Here is an 18,547-nt window from a genome sequence, read left to right on the forward strand (position 1 = left end):
GTTTTTACAACCAATTTCAACAAATTCAACAAAGTTAAAACCAGACGCCACAAAATAAAATTGAAAAAAAAAAGAATACAGAAATAGGTTCAAGGTAAGTTTTTATTCATCCAGTAAGCAGAACAGAGATTGAGTCTCAAAAAAAATAATTGTTTTGGCTTTCTCTTGGAAACCAAGAAATTTTTATTTCTTCTTTAAAACACTTGCAAAACAAAAAAAATTACAATTCAATGATAGTGATGTGAATTTATATTTATTGTTAACAATCACACTTGGTGTTCGTCAAAATCACCAACTAGTGTCAGGCAGGCGGTCATTTTATTCAATAGTATAACTTTTAGTATTATTCAGAGAGAGAATACATAACGACTAAAAAATGTCTTTTTTAATTTGAGCGTATGCCACTTAGGGTTCGACGACAATATGTTGCTTTAAAGCGAGTGTGAAATTCGTTATAATCGAGTTCACGCCGTCAACTAGCATGAGTGGGGCATTGAGGTCATGGTAACGTTTTGACAGATGGTTTATTTTACCTTTAAAATTCATTGTTACTTGAAAGTTTGTCCTTTTTTTTGTGACTTATTCAAATAATTGGCCCTCACACTTACCTTATGTGGGATGTTCCTCTCTGTCCAACGCAACTGGCAGCGGCAATCGTCTTCCAGTGAAGGCAAGTAAATCTGCGACACAATGTGAACCAGAACAGTTAGTGGGTGCGATTTTTTCCTTCTCCATAAGAAATAACAGTAAATTTATCTACTTTTTATCGAAAAAAGTACTTTTTATTTAAGAATATACAATAAATGTTCTGCATCTAAACATACTTTATTTTTAATAAGTTTACCAAAGTGTTGAAATTCGTTTTATGAACAAAAAACGTATCTGTGTTTACGATATATTGATTTGACAGTTCGGTTATAACTGGAAATCGTAATCCTCACGCGTAGAATACAAGAATATGTCCAAATCGTATCCTTATTATGTGGGAAAAACAACTGATACATCGTGGAAAATCAATTTAAATGTGTATCTCAACTTGATCACAGGTTAGTAAATATTCAAATACAGCTATACAACACCTGAAACAAGCTAAAGGAAGTGACCTTCGTAGTTCCAGACAGCTGGAGCTTCATGGAATGCACACCGGTTTCCAAATAACGACTCATGTTTTCTGTTTAAAAAAGGTAAACGTGTATATAGAATGACAGAGTTTTTTTTGTCTGTGAATCTGGTAAGTGTTTAAAGGTTGTGTTATTACCCCAAGGGATACTTGTGTATTCATATTCAGAGCCACGCAGAAAATAAAAACTGTAGGTACTTTTACAGAAGATTCTAATCCAGTTGCCACAAAATATTTGTAATACTAAGAGAAAAATATTCTAACTTTTATGGAACGCATGCCTATGGTTAATATTGCCTGGGTAAGAATCAGAACGCAGTATTACTGCGAACACTATTTTGTAAGCTATACAGTTGGTTTTATGTAAATTTAGTAATTTACAAATAACTGTCTCTTCCATTTACAAAAAAAAATTGCGGTGTAGGTAGTTCATTCAGTACATTTACGAAGATATTTGTAAACTCATAAATATTACTGGGTAATTTTTAGTTAGTGTTCTTCGTATATGTACGGGAAAAAATTTTAAACGGTGAAGGCCTAATATATGAAATAAATAGTTCCGTAGTTGGCGGCAAGAATCTTCTTCTTCGAGAAAAACGCAGTAAATATGATTGTTCTCTAAACTTAATTTTGACGTTCAAAAAAATCTGAATAAGCTTCTCTGAAGAAAAAAATATAGCCCTATGAATTTGATTTCACGAAACCAATTCGCTGGGTCAAAATACTCTTCTTTACTACAACAAATTTAATTTAATTGATTCTATTGTTTGGTCATAATATGTAAACAAATGATTTGTTTTTGGGTGAGTAATAATTTCTCTCAGAGTAGCTACGTAGCAATGTTAATGTTAACCTCATTGCTGCTTTCCTAGAGATGGTGACTGGAATGCTGACCTAACAGTTGGAGATAACTTTGTCAACCTTGATACGACTAGAAACCCTGAAGCCTAGCTAACATTTAATTATAATATAATTGGTAATAATGCTATACTATTTATAAAACATCTTGCCACCGCTTGGAAAAACAATAAACCAGCAAAAGCCATGTTCGTGGGTGATTTTAGAAAAAATAATAATATTCCAATTGCATAGCGACACGCGTTCATCGTAAATTTTCAAACGAGAGTCTCCATAAAATGATATCAATGGTTTACCATCTTACCTTAAAAAAATCTTATTTAAACAGAGCCGAATAAATGTATTGACGAGATAGCAAAACTTACCGTAAACTGAACGAAATATGGTGGCTAACAAAATTCATCTTTTTATTCCAACCAGATATAGAACTGAGCCAGTTTTTTTATATCTTATAAGGCAACATTCAAACATGCACAAAATATTTAAAAAAAAACATTTATGTACGTTTCTTAAACATAACAATGTAATGAATGATTCTTACAATGATGAAGATTGATTCAAGATTTTCATTTGGACGTATGCCATTGCTGGTTTCACCGTATTTCATAAGAAACCTCAATATCGTACAAAACCATTAATATACAAAAAAAAAATGAACATGTGCAGACACACAGAAAAACAATCTAAAACCAGCAGATGTCAAAAAATTAAAAACACATAAAGCTCAGAAAGTTCCATGGAATTAATTAGTCAAAAAATTATAACAGCACAAACGGGCACAGTTGAGTAACGACGAGACAGGAGCAAAAAATAACAGCAAATAAAGACAAAAAACGACCTTGGACAGCACAGCGACAAACAGACGAGCCGGACGATGACACCAAACATACAATGTGGACAACACAACGACAACACAACGACAACACAGAGACGCACAGGAAAAACCCAGCCATGTGAGAAAACAAATATTCTGGACAGCACAGACGAACACAGAAGGCCTCCTAAGGCAACAGTTGGGACGTTTCGGGAACTGAGATCTGTTCCCGTCCTCAGTAACGTAGAGAGGATTTTTTATGACATACAGTGTAACAAGAAAAAATTTAAATCACATAATTACGTGTTATATTTCGGGAATTTGTGTGAAAAAATTTATGTTGTATTTGAACTTCTGCGTTGTAACCTAATATTATTGGAAAGCACTATTATTGTTGAAAAATATATATTTTTCTAACAGATTTATGGCCAAGATATTTTCATAATTGTGGCTTTAGTTAATTTTTTTTTATATAACTGCATATTACGTTAACCTTACCTCGCCCCAACACCACATCCCGGCTGCATGAGGAAAGTTGTAGTCCGTTCACGTAATTTGTCGCGAATACGAAAATTTTTCCAAACGTTTCTCAAAAAGCTTGGCCTACCTGACGTGTAATTGTGCCCGTAATGCCACTGCTGTTCTTTCTGCAGTGTCCGTAATCGACTTTACGTGGTGGCCAGTGTCCGCAAAACACGTTCCGCGTCGCTTTCACGTGACAGTTGGGGGAATGGGCATCGGTGGTTCTACAACACGTATGTCGATTTTTTTTTCGTTTTGTTTTTCATCTTTACGGGTTTTTCTCTAGAACTATTTATAAAATATTAGCTCGGTACCTCCCAAGCATTTTCTGTTCTGCCCAGGTATTTTTAACAGGCGTTCGTTCACTTAGTGTAATATCACGGGTGTGAAAATTCGCACTATTGATGGTAATTACGATGACTTGCGCGCCTTTTTTTTTCACCCATGGTATAACATTAAGGGAATATCCGTTGAAAACGTTTTTGGCAGAACAAAAAATGAAAGGGAGGTATGAAGTTACGATTTAAAAAATAACTTTTAAATGGCAGTGATTTCAAATAAATGAAAAGCAAAAAAATTGGTTGTCTGTAAAGTCGGTTTACGTACGATAGTTTAACGTGACAACGTCATAACAAAACATTGATGAAATGATTGCATACTTTTATGAATAAATTTGAATCATTTTTATTGAATTATCACTATTTTGTATAGATACAAAGAAGGAGTGAAATGAAATCTACTATTTAATTGATAAATTTACTTTAATTTGTACTCATTAATTCAAATATGTTTATTACTTTAACGAAGAGATTATTTTAACATAACGTTTAAACATGTTTGCTATTTAACTTATTCCAATCTGTGTTATTCTGTTAAGTATAGGACGATAATATGAAAAGTAGGAAACGAATGGGAGTGTTCCAAGTTTAATGTGCCTCGAAAAAGTCAAATCGATGGTTGTTCCAATCGAGTGGAAGAGAGATAGATGCGGCGCAAGCGTACAATGAGCGTAACGGGACAAGGTGAGTAACGGGATAATGAGTCATCCTTTTTCGTGCGTGCAGCCGGCGTTCATCGATTTATTAGACGTTGTCACTTCAAAAAAATCAACTTGGCATGAGAGACCGAAGACGAGTTTCACAACACAGACTGTACCTCTGGCGGACTCACACCGGGTCGAGCCTGGGGCCTGTCGCCAGCACGGCGCGGCAGCGGGCAGGCAAGAGACCAGTAATACTGCTCTACTTTCCGACATCCACTCTGTGCCTGCCTCGTCCGCGCGCAGGTAGCAATCCGCGCTCTGTTCGCTGCGCCGCGCCTCTGCGCAACAGCGGCCCAAGTCTCCGCCGCTCGACGAGCGACGCGACGTCACGGAAGCGAAACGTGGTGACGCAAGGCCACTCTCGGTACAATCTGAATCTCAATCAGTAAACAAAATCACCGAATCTACTTAAACTTAAGGCTCGGTCCCACACGTCAAGCGTCTTCATGTCCTTACTATTAATTAATTGAAAGCTTTTCATAAAAATGTATCACGGATAGCGTTCTTGCATATTTATGTTCCGACTCAAACTTCCTCTATATACAGCTACCAAAGATTATTTAATAAAATTGTAACGTCCCGCAGAAGCTCGAAAGAATGCTAACACGTGAACTCATACAGCTCGAAAATAAATAGAGACCGGAAAATTTCGCGGATTCATCTGGTCTCAGGGTAGAATTTAAGATCATAGATGTGCTGAACACATGTTTGCTTTCGCATTAGTTGATTTCTTAGAGAGATTCGCTAACTTCCTCCTAGCTGGGCATCGTTGGCTCACGGTCGTAGAAGGACGTGTCCAAATAACTGCGGTCCAATCATGAACACAGTGTAAAGGTTTTTATTCCAACTCGCGACAAATTTTTTTTACTTCTAAAAAAATCACGTTCTGTAGGGTCTGGTGAGATAATTTTTGGCCCTACATCAAATGCAGGCAGGATTCTGTAATAACATTTTCAGGAAAATCTCTTTAATTAATTTGAGCTGTCACTATAACAAAAATTAACTACATTTTGGTGTCTGGTTTGAGATCACGTCCACCAGATGAATTCGAAGATGGCTGCAACGTGGCATGCCGAAACGTAGAGCACAATATTATTTCTGCAGCCTTGGCTTCAACCCAGAGACCTAGAAGTTACTACCGACTCTGACTACGCAAATCTACGACCAAATTTAAACATTATAAAGTTTTAGAACTAAAGCGCAAAAAACTCAAAAGATTATTTAACAAGCAATATTTAGAATTTATTGCAGGTGAATATGGGTATTTTTAAAGGTTTGTTTAAAATATCTCTAAGCCGTAAGCCAACTCTTTGAAGTAGTAGCTTATTCATAATTTGTATGATAGTGCAAAAATGTTTTTTTTTCTTTCACTAAGTAACGAAGCACCAGTTTAATTTTCAAGTTTTAGTTTAACGTCGCATGATCAGCCAAATCACAAACAATTTAAAAAAGATTTTAGTCGATATTTTCAGCCAATTCAAGGTTAGCCAAACTTGAGCTATTGGTCTCAGAATTAAATTTCCTTTATCGTAAGAAAGGTAAACAAATATGTTTTTTTTAAAACTTGAAGTTTAAAAAAACGTAATATTGAGAAAAAAATTCGTGCTCATAATGATATTTTTAACATAAAATTTTCCACAAAAATAAAAAATCCTGAAAAATTATTTTAGGTGACAGGGAAAATCTTGCCAAATAATTAAAGAATGACACAATATTTCAGTAATTTTAAATGTTTTGATCTCACGTTACGTTAAATTAATCCAATATGGTAACTTAGTCTTTTTAAAACATCTGTGTTTAAATTATTAGTATGTCTAATACATAATTATACGCTTTAAATCGCGTAGAAAAATTTTTAACAACTGAAAACCACCTATACAGTTGACATTTTTTAAAACAATCACGTTATTAAAATTATTTTTCCAATAAGCTAACAAAAAATGATTGAATTTGTTTTATTCTAAGCATTTCACATTTTCATCTATGTGGTCTCTGTTTAACTGTGTGACATTTTTTGTATAAAGCTTTTTTGCCTACATTGTTATATTAAAATACTTTTGAATGTCATTAAATTGCATTCTTTGAATTTCGCTGTTTATTGTATTCAATATAATATAATGACATCAATCAACAAACCAATTTCATTTGTCACGAATAATTCGCAGTCAGCTGCTGGCGTCAGATGCATCATTGCAGTTCATAATTTGAATGTTTAAAACTACAGCCGTGTAAGGCATTTTTCTCAAACAAAGGACTTGGGACACAAACCAGATCTACGTAAGTAAATCTGTTAATAGTAAACGTCAACTAAGTCAGATATTCATTCAACTGCCACCTCTACGTATTCTGTTAACAGCTTGACTTGTCCAGATATGCTTTCTGAGTCTAAGTATTTTTGTTTGAAAAAATGACAAACAATCCTTCAAGTTTGACCCGCTTGGTTGCGACAGCTTTCTTGAATTTCGGGTGTTCCGCTAATTGCAGATACCTACCTGTTCATGAAGAAAAATTTCGAAGAAAAAAAATAATAAACAATTTTGTATGTGTGTTTTTATTTACCCAAAATGGCCACAACGCAATTAGCCAGTGAAAATTTTTATCGTGAATATTTCCCCTAATTTTTACAAATAGCAGCTACAAAGAAGAAGAATAAAGGTGTTTGGCTACATTTCTATGTAACACAAAATTAATTTCCTTGATAGCGGAACATTCGTAGGTATTGTAGTAAATAAAAAAATAATGCAATGCAAAGTAATAACCACAAATAGCGGATTAAAACGGAGCCTTAAGGATTTCCCATGATGAGAGACAGAAACTGCCCCATGCCTCCCCAAAGAAAGGTAAGCTGAAATTAATATGTTTGCAGAATATTAGAATACGACCTGAACACAAATTTAAGATAAAAACATAAACCATTTTAGTGTTGGCGTGTGAATGAGACTACGTACTATCGAAAATGTGTTCCATTCCATTGTGAATTTGGTTTACTAAGTACTTCGCAACTGTTTCGTACAACAGTTTTACACTGTACAACTTAGTTGACTTTATTGAGTTATAACTCCTGCTAATAATCTAGTTTTTATTTTTTAGAAAAAAGATATGATGTCTATAGTATAATTAAGACCTTTAAAACAAACAACAACAACAACAACAACAACAATATTTTGAAACAACGCGATATTGCTTGAAAAGCAAGTAAATGAGAGCAGGCAGAAATAAGTTTAACTGCAGCAAAATAAAGGCGTCTATATTTTTTTTTCTTTTCAGAGGTTTATCTTACTTTCAACGAACACAAATTAATTTCAAATCAACACACATCCGTTGGTATTCATTCAACAAACAATAACGTTTAATAGTTCGTGGAAGATTCAACGTTATTGTTTGTTGAACATCCGTTACGGTTTTAGGACTTCAGGTTTATGGCGATGGCCAATTGAAATGATCAATTAAAACATAGTAAACAAAATTCTTAAGCACTTTTAATCCTCAACTAAACTATTTTTTTTCTAAAATTTAAATGTCAATACAATTTTTAAAAAATTCAGGTGTTGGCTGTGATATACTTATTAATTATTACGTATTCAATGTTTTTCGGTTCGCATATTAGATAAATATAAACCAAATATAAAACTAATTATTTTTGTATGTCTGTACTAAATTATTTAAAGCAAAAACTGCTGATACTATTGACCTGAAATTTACACAGGTTTTAGAAAATAACCCCAAAATTATTTGTTTCATTGTGACATCTCAAACGGTTTTGAAGATGGGAGGTTAATACTATACCAGAATTTAATACCAAGTTTAATTACTTCTGTTATATTATAAAGTAACAAAAAAGTTTAAATTGATTATTTTTATAATAAATTCAATAGTTAAAAAAATTAAATTACTATAAATTTTTAAGTTTTATAAATAAATATCATGCAATAAAGTAAATTATTGTTTGGTTTTATTATTTTTAATTAGTTTAAAGTAATTTTTTAGATTATTGCAGTGTTATTGTCAACTTATGAGTAAGTAAGTACTAGGTTTATCAGTTATAGGTAGCATATTCCGACTTAGTGATTCCCCTGATTGTGCTTGCTCTTGAAGCTTCATTGTAACACTAACTTTAGTGTACCAATTAATAAAAAATTTCCATTTTTTTATATCTGATTAAACTTGTAAGTTATTATTTCCACGCAAACGAATTTTCTAGGGTAGCTAGTTAAAATTAAATATTCACGATAAATGCATAAAAAAAATTGAAGGCTGCTAAATGTTTCATTAGAGTACTCAGGAAATATGTTATTCGAATAATAATATTAAGATATATTTTTCTATATAAAACTTTAAAAAATCAGTAATGGGACTAAAAATTAAATTTTATATTTATAATTTGAGATTCACTACGAAAATGTGTGTATTCTAAAGCATTTTTTTTAAATTCCGAATAATTAAAAACTTAAACAAGAACGATGAATATAATAGATTTAAACAATTCAAGTAAATTTTGAAGTCGATTGTGAGAGCAGAGAAAACTACTCAAGTAGTCTAGAGAAACATTACTGGCATTATGTAGCAAATATATTGCATGCGAAGTGTGCATTTAAGAAAAGAAAGCTGTTTCTAAACGCTAAATATGGGCATAGAAAATAGTATACGAAAATAATTGCTTATAAAATTGATTCTAGTTGGTTTTCATTTGAAAACTATGTGCCCTGGGTGGATAAGTGCAACTAAAATTATTAAACACCGTAGCCTAATTGTTCTGTTATTTAATTGGCAACCAAATAAAGTAACACCTCAAACTACAAAGCAGTAATTAAGTACTAGAAGTAAATAAGTGCGCTAAGTAATGGGTACCGGTTCTAATCTTCACTGACCAGTGATTTTCAACCCTTGGCCCATCATCAGTTATGTTAAATTGTTCCGTTGTCAGAAGCTAAATGAATAATTCGATTTTCTAATTTTCTTTGCACAAAAATAAACAAGTAATTATTCAGATAACTAAAACACATTTTAGTTTTAATACTAAATTTCAAATATGTGTAATTAATATTTTAAATAATAAAAACACAGCAATATTCTTTTTAAACTATATTTGCGTGTTGAAATAAGGGTCAATAATGCATCTACAAACCTCTTGGTCACTTCCGCCATGTTACATATTTAATTTTGATAATTCAACATACTCTGAGAAAAATTTTAAAAATTAGACTATAGAAGTTAATATGCATTCAACACCCAACTATAAAATCCCATGCAATGAAAGTATATTGAGTGAGTGAACATTATACGCTGTTAGTCAAACAAAGTTTGAGCTATGTATACATACCAGTTTTTTTTTTCTTTTAAAAAATAAAGTGCCTAGCATAAAATTAGTGACAATTAGTTTTAACAAAAAATTAATATACAATACTTTAAGCTAAGATACATTCCACCTAATATTAATATTTAGAAATCCACTTCTAAATCATTCCTGTCAAAAACTGTACAAAATTCAATTGCAGTGTATTCAGTAAACCCGTTCCAACCGACGGTAGCTATCGTAGAACAAGTTATATATTGTAAAATATACTTGACAAATATGCAAGTGATTCGAAAGTATTGAGACTAGCTGCCGTGCACTTTAAACATTTAAAAATTCTGTACTTTAACAAAATATTCCTTTGGAACACAGTTGGCAAGAAATAGTTTTTAATACTACAAGAAAAATATTTAAACTGTGTGACACAGATGGCTATGGTTATTTTTGCATATATTAAATATGTTTTTCGAGGTAATACTTAATAATTTATTACAAAAATTAGCGCAAAATTTTCTATATTTTAATTGAGGTTATATTAAAGCCTTATTTATTTAAACCGTGGAAGATATTTGGACATTATTTTGCTTTATTATGCTTATTAATGTGCGCAGTAAATATTTGAAAGGGTTTACGAATAACTTTTAACTGTTGGAGGTATACTTGGGACAACACAGAGCATAAAATCCCCGGGTGAGGATCCGAACCCAGTATTACTATTTTGTAGTGATAATAAAATTACAAATATCTGCAATCTTACATGAATCTTAGTAATCTCTTATTTCAGATTTTTTATATTCTACATTGCTTTATAAAGTCTAAATTACATACAGACCAGGTAAAGAACTATAAACTGACAGAACAACGTCTGTCGGGATCTGAAAGTGATATAAATTAATTTTCACACTTGACATTCAAATTAAGAAGACAATTACTAACTACACCCTGTGTTCAGCCCGGGCATTGCAGCTAGTTCGTGAATATTTCTGTTCCAATCACAAAAATTGACGTTGTAAGGTGATCCATACCTAGGCGGAGTGGTGTGGCCAGACGACACCCACTCGTTCGGCCGACTCCGGAGGGGTGTCACGTCGTGTGTCGTGGCGGCGGCCGGGGAGACCCCCGGCACGACCTCCTGGTCTCCTCGGGGCGACATCGCCGCAGTCCGCGCGTCGTGAAGCATCGCCGATGACGCGCGAGGAACGCCGTCTGCTGCCACACCATTGCGTGGTTACCGGAAGGGTCGGTGGATCAAAGTCGGTGACTTAACTAGGAACAGGTGGATGTGTATTTTTTTGCTTGTCAAACCGCCCGAAAAACATCCGTGAAAAAATTACGGGCAAAAAAAACCGGGTTCTATTATTCACCACAGAAACCCTACGAGATACAGTCTTTGCTAATAGAAGGAGGAAATGTTATACAGTTTGGGTATAGATACGACACTCCTCGATCGTCGGGACTTGAACCAGAGTAAGTTGAACTGGAAAACTGTTAAGATGTCGTCGATTTGTTAGTTAACCTCGTCGATGATTGGCGCGTGTGCGGACAGCAGAGGAACCGAGCTGGCTGCCCGTCCGCTGCGCTCGACGCACATCGCGCGCGCTCGCGGCTCTGGTCGCTCGCTCGCGGGCATCGCTCGCGGCCGCGGCTACCTGAGACCCGGAACAGGAAGCAGTACCCCAGCGAGGACCCTCTCCGCCGTAGGAGCCGTCGGGCGTCTGGCTCATTACAATATGAATCAGCTCGTCACCTGGTAGGGAAAGGGGTACAGAGATACAACTGCAACCCCTTTACCTCCGCGGGTAGATCTGCCCCTGGTGCCTGCTCGCCCAAACCCTTCCCTCCGCCACCCCCCCCCCCCCCTTCTTCTCCTCTTCGCGGGAGACGAACCCTTTTCCCAGCCTCGCGTCGCCGGCTACCTGAGGTCCCCGGCCGTCCGCTATGCCCCTCCCGACAAAAAAAAACCGTTTTACATCCCTTACAACTGTTGTTTAATGACCTTGGGAAGGAAATCCTCTCGCCCCCTCTTTCCCCTCTCGCAATCCCCTGATCATAATTTTTTTTTACTATTGTTATTGCGATCGGAGAGGGGTTTGAAAAAAAAATAGTCTTGGCGTCCTACTTCAACCCTCTTCCACCCCATCCCACCCTCTTTTTTTTTTTGTGAGCCTGAAGGTCTGTTTCCTTTCACAGGATCACAGGACAAAATTTGAATGAAAGCGAGACCCATGACACGGCACAATTTTTTTTTTATTATTTCTTGGTTGTGTGCGTGTGTGTGTGTGTGTGTGTGCTTTCGCGTCGGATGTGCCGGTGAGAAAGTGGGATGGTCGGATGCCACAGGGTGACTCGACAGTAGGCGCCTTCCACCAGGAAGTACGCACGTGACTGCAACTGGAGGTTATGACGAGTTCGTCCGAGAAATCAAGCGATGCGAATGAAGTGGAAGTGTTCACTCTTCCTGTAACCGCCTCTGCAGATTACGAACGAACACGTTAGGACTAGTTCGTCTCACAAACCTGTTTGATTTTTCGCATTTAGTTGTTGACATCCACGTGCTTGTAGGTTATCAATAGGTCATAACAATGGATGTAGAAAAATTAAATAGTCTTGTGTTTTAAAACAAATACATGTGGGATTTGCAAAAAAAAAAAAATTGGTTGAATTAACATATCTTGAAAGATAATTTGATACTCTCCTTTATCGTCTCTTGCATATTCAGGTTTTTTTTCACTACTCGTTTATAAATACTTTAATATCGGACTTTCATGGAAATATGCACCGTCTATGGCTTTCATCTTCACTGGTGTACATAAGCAAACTGATATCAGAACACGCATGTACTTAAATCACTATGTTCTGACGAACAAATCTGAGGTATTCTGACTATTCATTTTTGTCAGAACACGCCTCCATTTTATCCATAGCCCAAAACCTCGGGGTTCGTGGGTTTGGCGTCGAGATTGAAAAACGTGTCGTATCCTGAAATTAAAATAAAGATAAAGTAAAACATTTATCCACATGAGCGATGTTTCACTGTTGATTACATACAGTAAAATTCCGCTGATTCCAAAACTCTCCCTAAACAATATTGCAGGGAAATTTACTGGTTAGCAGTGCTTATTACTTGCATGACAGTTGATGTCACTTAATCAACTAAGGTTTCGATTACTTTAATTAGCCGCTTAAACGCATTTTCCCCCTTTATTTAGAAACAATTATAAAATCTCAAGACTTTCCTTCATTTCTCTTACTCGCGTGGTTGTTGTGTGTCTTCCACTGAATAAACTTACTCAAATGAAGTTGCAAAAATAACTATCGAGACGCTGACCATGGTTGAAATAACAGTGAATATTTTCATTCAGGTAAATCAAAATCCACTAGATTCATCTATGTAATTGAAAGTATAAAAATTAAATGAGCAAATATTAAATACAAATAACCACAGATTTCCACCAAGGCAGTCTTTTCATATTTTACACAAATATTTTACACATATTTACACAAATTGTTTGTACAATGCATGAACCACAGATAAATTTATAAGAAACAATATTGATTCAGGGCCTTCAACTGAGATTCTTCTTGATTGCAGAAAAATAGTAGTTATAGTAAAAATAGTAAATGATAGCACCTAATAATTAAATAATTAATTTTATAGTAAAATATTCATTGTTTAGTTGTAGATGCTATAAGAAAAAATTATAAGGGATAACATTTTTGCTGCTTGGAAATTATCATATTTCCACATTTTAATATCACGCAAAGATTGAAACCATTTTATTAAATAAATCGTAGTAAAATTGAACTAATTAAAAAGTGTTTTAACACGTAGTAAAATAACTTATTAAAAGACAAATAAAATTACGAATAATGTTTTATATAGTGAAAAACGGTATAAAGATATTTGTGCGTATTAAATTAATTTCTATTTTATTTTTAAATCCCAAAGGGAATTATTAAAATGAGTCTCATTATAAAAAGCAAAATCAATTCAAATATGAAACTTTCTTACTTGTAAGCAAGAAGTTTTAATTATCAAGTTTATAAAAGTCCTCTTTCTTAATATTTTGAGCTAACTGTAAGCTGCTTATGAACATATTGAAGTAAATTTTTATTTTCAGCTAAACTGGCAGAAATAACCTGGACTTAGCTATATTTTAACCGTTAAGTTCTGACGGTGTAACCAGCAATACTATGTTACGATAAAGTACTTAACAATAAAGAGTACTCACTGTTTATTCTTAAGTACTCGATCGTTAAATAGCATTAAGTAACGACAAGAGAACTTCGGCAAGAACGGTTACCTACAGTAGGGAAAGCTGCCACAATAAAATATTCGGGAAATAACCGACTATAGTTTTCTATAAGCTGAGTGCAAGTGTAACACCAATTTAGGGACTCTCTTGGTCATCGAAGTAATTTATGATTACGATGTCCATTCTAACTATAATATTTTGGTAGCCTTTCGTACATTTACTAACAGATACAATACGTTATTAAAAATCAAAATTAGAATTGCATACACATATAGACGATAAATTTTATTATAATAAAAATTGTGCGTGGACTCCACGCTCGACAGAAGTGAAACTTCTTGCCTATTATATTATTAGTTATAGGAAACAGAATTCTCTTAGGCTGAGGTTGCAAATAAAAAATATACATATATTTAAGTATGCAAGCCCAAAATTAGGCCATTGCGCAAGTATGAAAGTGTGAGAGTAGGCAAGTGTGCAAGTGTAAATTATACAAGTACCTATTCAAGTGTGCAAGTGTGCAAGTATACAAGTATGCAGATGAAGTATGCGAGTATGTAAGTTTGCGAGTGTGCAAGTTTGCTGCGTCATTTCTACCTCTCCCTTCCCGGTTCTCCTATAACTTACCTACCTATTCCCTTAATGCGATTGGAATTTCCGTAACGCTCGAAAACTGTAGCCCTCTTAATTAAGCAAGGAAGTTTCACTTCAAGAAACACCTTGTAGCCCCAGTAGAAAACAAGCATTATTATTAAGAACGTAGAGGCGATAATGGACAAAGGAATAAAACAGAATATGCATAGCTCCTGGTATGTCCACACCAGGGATAAGACGTAGGAGATGGAATCGTAGACGGGGATATCTGTGGCCTGGGGCGAGTGTGTAGGAGGGAGCATGTGTTCTTCGAGGAGGAGGTGTCATGATGGGTTCCCTGGAAAATGGGGAGGGGGGAGGGGCTGATGGCGACGAAGGCCAAGGACGACGACCGAGGCGCGGGTTCGGCGGGAAAATTGCGACTGAAATATTGAAGGCGGCAAGTCTTCGGGGCCGGACGGAAGGGACGGTCGCCGGCGACGGAGGATCCCTCACCTCCCGGCCTCCAGGGCCCGGTCAATATGTAGCCGGCGCGGGTAGCGGGGGATGAATGGCGCGCAGGGGGCTCACTTATTCATGGCGCAGCCGCCCCCGACGACAACCGGGGAATCATCCTCCCCTCGCGCGCGCCCGCTGCCCGGCACCGCCGTCCCCTCCCTCCCTCCCTCCCTCCCTCCCTCCCTCCCTCCCTCCCTCCCTCCCTCCCAACGTGCTCGACTAGCCTCTCGTCGACGTCCAATAGGACGGAGCACTGGACGGAACGAACGAGCAGACGGAAGTTCCCCCGAGAAAACCCAATCAGGATCGCTGCACTGATGTGACGCGAGTGATCAGCCCTAAATTTTCATTTACGTGTTCATTTGAAAAAAAATGAAAAAAAGTTGCCCTCTCCTCTGTTGACTTGTTTTCTACGATGTGTGTTTTTTTTAAATTATATTTAAACATTAAGAAACCTTATCAGCGACTCGAACCCACAACTCGCGTCCAAAGTCATCGTGCATCCGAACTCGGCTATCGTGCAGAAGCGTGCGTACGCAGAATTGTTTTATTTCGTGGTGAAGCAATATAACTTAGTTTTTTTTTTCCGCCGTTTGCTTTCGAATTATTAATTTTTCCATATGTTGGAATGGGAAGGCTTATAACGGCCTCCCTGCGCCTCGTTCATCCTCGTTTGTCGGCGACGCGACGGAACGGGACTTGGCGAGCTGCTCGGCCGACAACGGAGCCCGCGACCCTCGCCACGTGACTGCGACTCGTCGGTCATCCGGCACCTCGCGGGACCCCCGTCGCCGACTTCTGATTACTAGAGACCTGCAAAATTCGCGGTTTCGATCGTCTTCAGGATAGACTGTCAATACCCCTGTACACTCGGGCAAATAACGCAAGTTCATTGGCTGCCGACTTGTAAGTCGTCTCAGCTGGTTTGTCTGTGATTCGATCCTTCTTTGGTTGAGGATTTATAACTGGTTGAGATTCGTCCAGATGAACAGTAAGCCAATAGCAAAATTATCTAAGAGATATATGTGTTTGAATTCTAGCCTATCACCAAATGAATCCGCGAATTTTGCAGGTCTCTACTGATTACATGTGGCTAGGGGCAGGCATTTTTCGCGAAAAGATCTGAACGCATATTAGACTTCAACAAGGTATACGCGCACCTGTGGTTTCTTCCTTGTGATTGGCGGCCGTCTAGCGAGAGGAAGTCGTTGCCTTGATTGACCGGGCCACTCGGGATCCCTTGACTTCCGCGCTGAATCGCGGTGGTTGGTGTTATCACAATCGACATGTTCCTGGGAGAAACTCGCCCAATCACGAAACACGAGCGATGCTAAAGTGTTTTAACTTTCATCTAGTCTCGAAATTTTTTCGCGAAATCTGTATGGCCCTACACATGGCCTGTCCCTTGTTCGACTTTCAGTTCTTTGCTGATTCCAGATCTGTGCGGGGAAACATTTAAACGACGGAGAAGATAAACTGTAGTAATAAAAGGAATAGAAAATTATTAACTTCTAAACGACCACGATACAATAAGTCAGACAAAAATCTTAAATCACGATAATTTACCTGTAACTTTAACAAATATCCGATAACGTGAAGATCATTGAAATTTAAAACTTAAAAAAAAAGTAATTTGAGATGTTTATAGCGAAAGATTTATAAAAAATACATTGAATTAATAAAAAAAGACGTATGAAAATGCAATAACCCAATTTAGGGGGTTGACGCCTAGTGCTTGACTAGTTTTTACAGGCAGTATTTATCACGAAATGCCTAACACATATGGATTTTCCAAATTTACTCGTAGTGTTGAGTAATTGAACGAAATCTATATACTCACATAAATAACGTAACAACTATTTATGTTAAGACATCCTGAAGCACCTCCTGCCGCAGAATAGGCCAGAATAGACTGTTTCGAACTTCTTTCTGGTAACCAAGAAGTATTTGTGTAGTGAAGCCTCTAGATAGGGCTATATATTATTTTGCGAAAAGATTTCCACACCAACTGTGCTAAAACATTTTAGCAATGTCTGTGTTTTGTGGTTGGTTATATTACTCAAGATACGGGTCTACTGTCAGCACACCCTTCACAGCCATCCATTGTGGAAGCAAACGCGTCCTGAACGGCCGGGCCCAATACGGCAGTGGGTTATCTCGTAGACGACCGCCAAATTACAAGCGAACAATCGTAAGCGCGGTCAGATTTGTTGGAGAAAATTAAAAAAAGACACATGCTCCCTAGTCACAGACTTGAAGCGCCTCGGATGATTCTGTCTGCGAGCCAAAGAGGCGCTTGACCCGTTCTGGAGGAAGGCCAGGCGCTGGCGAGTGATGAGGTCGTCTCCGCGATGGGCGGGTGTCCTGACCTCCTGAGGCACCGCTCTCTGGGGTCGGAGGTCGGCGCGAGCACAAGGGAAGGAATGCTGCGTCAATAGGAAAGAAGGGGCGGCGGGTGATCTAGTTCGTGGAAGCTTGTTTAACCTCCGGGAAGGTCGTGGCCGCACGGGAGGAGTCAGGTGATCCAGTTCTTCAGCTCATCCGCCGGTCCACGGAGCACAAAGACAGCCGCTTGACCTCCAGCCGGACCTGGGGCTGATGCTGTGCCGCTAGGAGAGAAGAGACGGCGAGTGATCTAGTTCGTGGAAGCTTGTTTAACCTCGGGGAGGTCGCGGCCGCACGGGAGGAGTCAGGTGATCCAGTTCTTCAGCTCATCCGCCGGTCCACGGAGCACAAAGACAGCCGCTTGACCTCCAGCCGGACCTGGGGATGATGCTGTGCCGCTAGGAGAGAAGGGACGGCGAGTGATCTAGTTCGTGGAAGCTTGTTTAACCTCGGGGAGGTCGCGGCCGCACGGGAGGAGTCAGGTGATCCAGTTCTTCAGCTCATCTGCCGGTCCACGGAGCACAAAGACAGCCGCTTGACCTCCAGCCGGACCTGGGGATGATGCTGTGCCGCTAGGAGAGAAGGGACGGCGAGTGATCTAGTTCGTGGAAGCTTGTTTAACCTCGGGGAGGTCGCGGCCGCACGGGAGGAGTCAGGTGATCCAGTTCTTCAGCTCATCTGCCGGTCCACGGAGCACAAAGACAGCCGCTTGACCTCCAGCCGGACCTGGGGCTGATGCTGTGCCGCTAGGAGAGAAGGGACGGCGAGTGATCTAGTTCGTGGAAGCTTGTTTAACCTCGGGGAGGTCGCGGCCGCACGGGAGGAGTCAGGTGATCCAGTTCTTCAGCTCATCCGCCGGTCCACGGGGCACAAAGACAGCCGCTTGACCTCCAGCCGGACCTGGGGCTGATGCTGTGCCGCTAGGAGAGAAGGGACGGCGAGTGATCTAGTTCGTGGAAGCTTGTTTAACCTCGGGGAAGGTCGCGGCCGCACGGGAGGAGTCAGGTGATCCAGTTCTTCAGCTCATCTGCCGGTCCACGGAGCACAAAGACAGCCGCTTGACCTCCAGCCGGACCTGGGGCTGATGCTGTGCCGCTAGGAGAGAAGGGACGGCGAGTGATCTAGTTCGTGGAAGCTTGTTTAACCTCGGGGAGGTCGCGGCCGC

Source organism: Bacillus rossius, chromosome 6 (genome assembly GCF_032445375.1).
Source record: "Bacillus rossius redtenbacheri isolate Brsri chromosome 6, Brsri_v3, whole genome shotgun sequence".
Taxonomy (NCBI): domain Eukaryota; kingdom Metazoa; phylum Arthropoda; class Insecta; order Phasmatodea; family Bacillidae; genus Bacillus; species Bacillus rossius.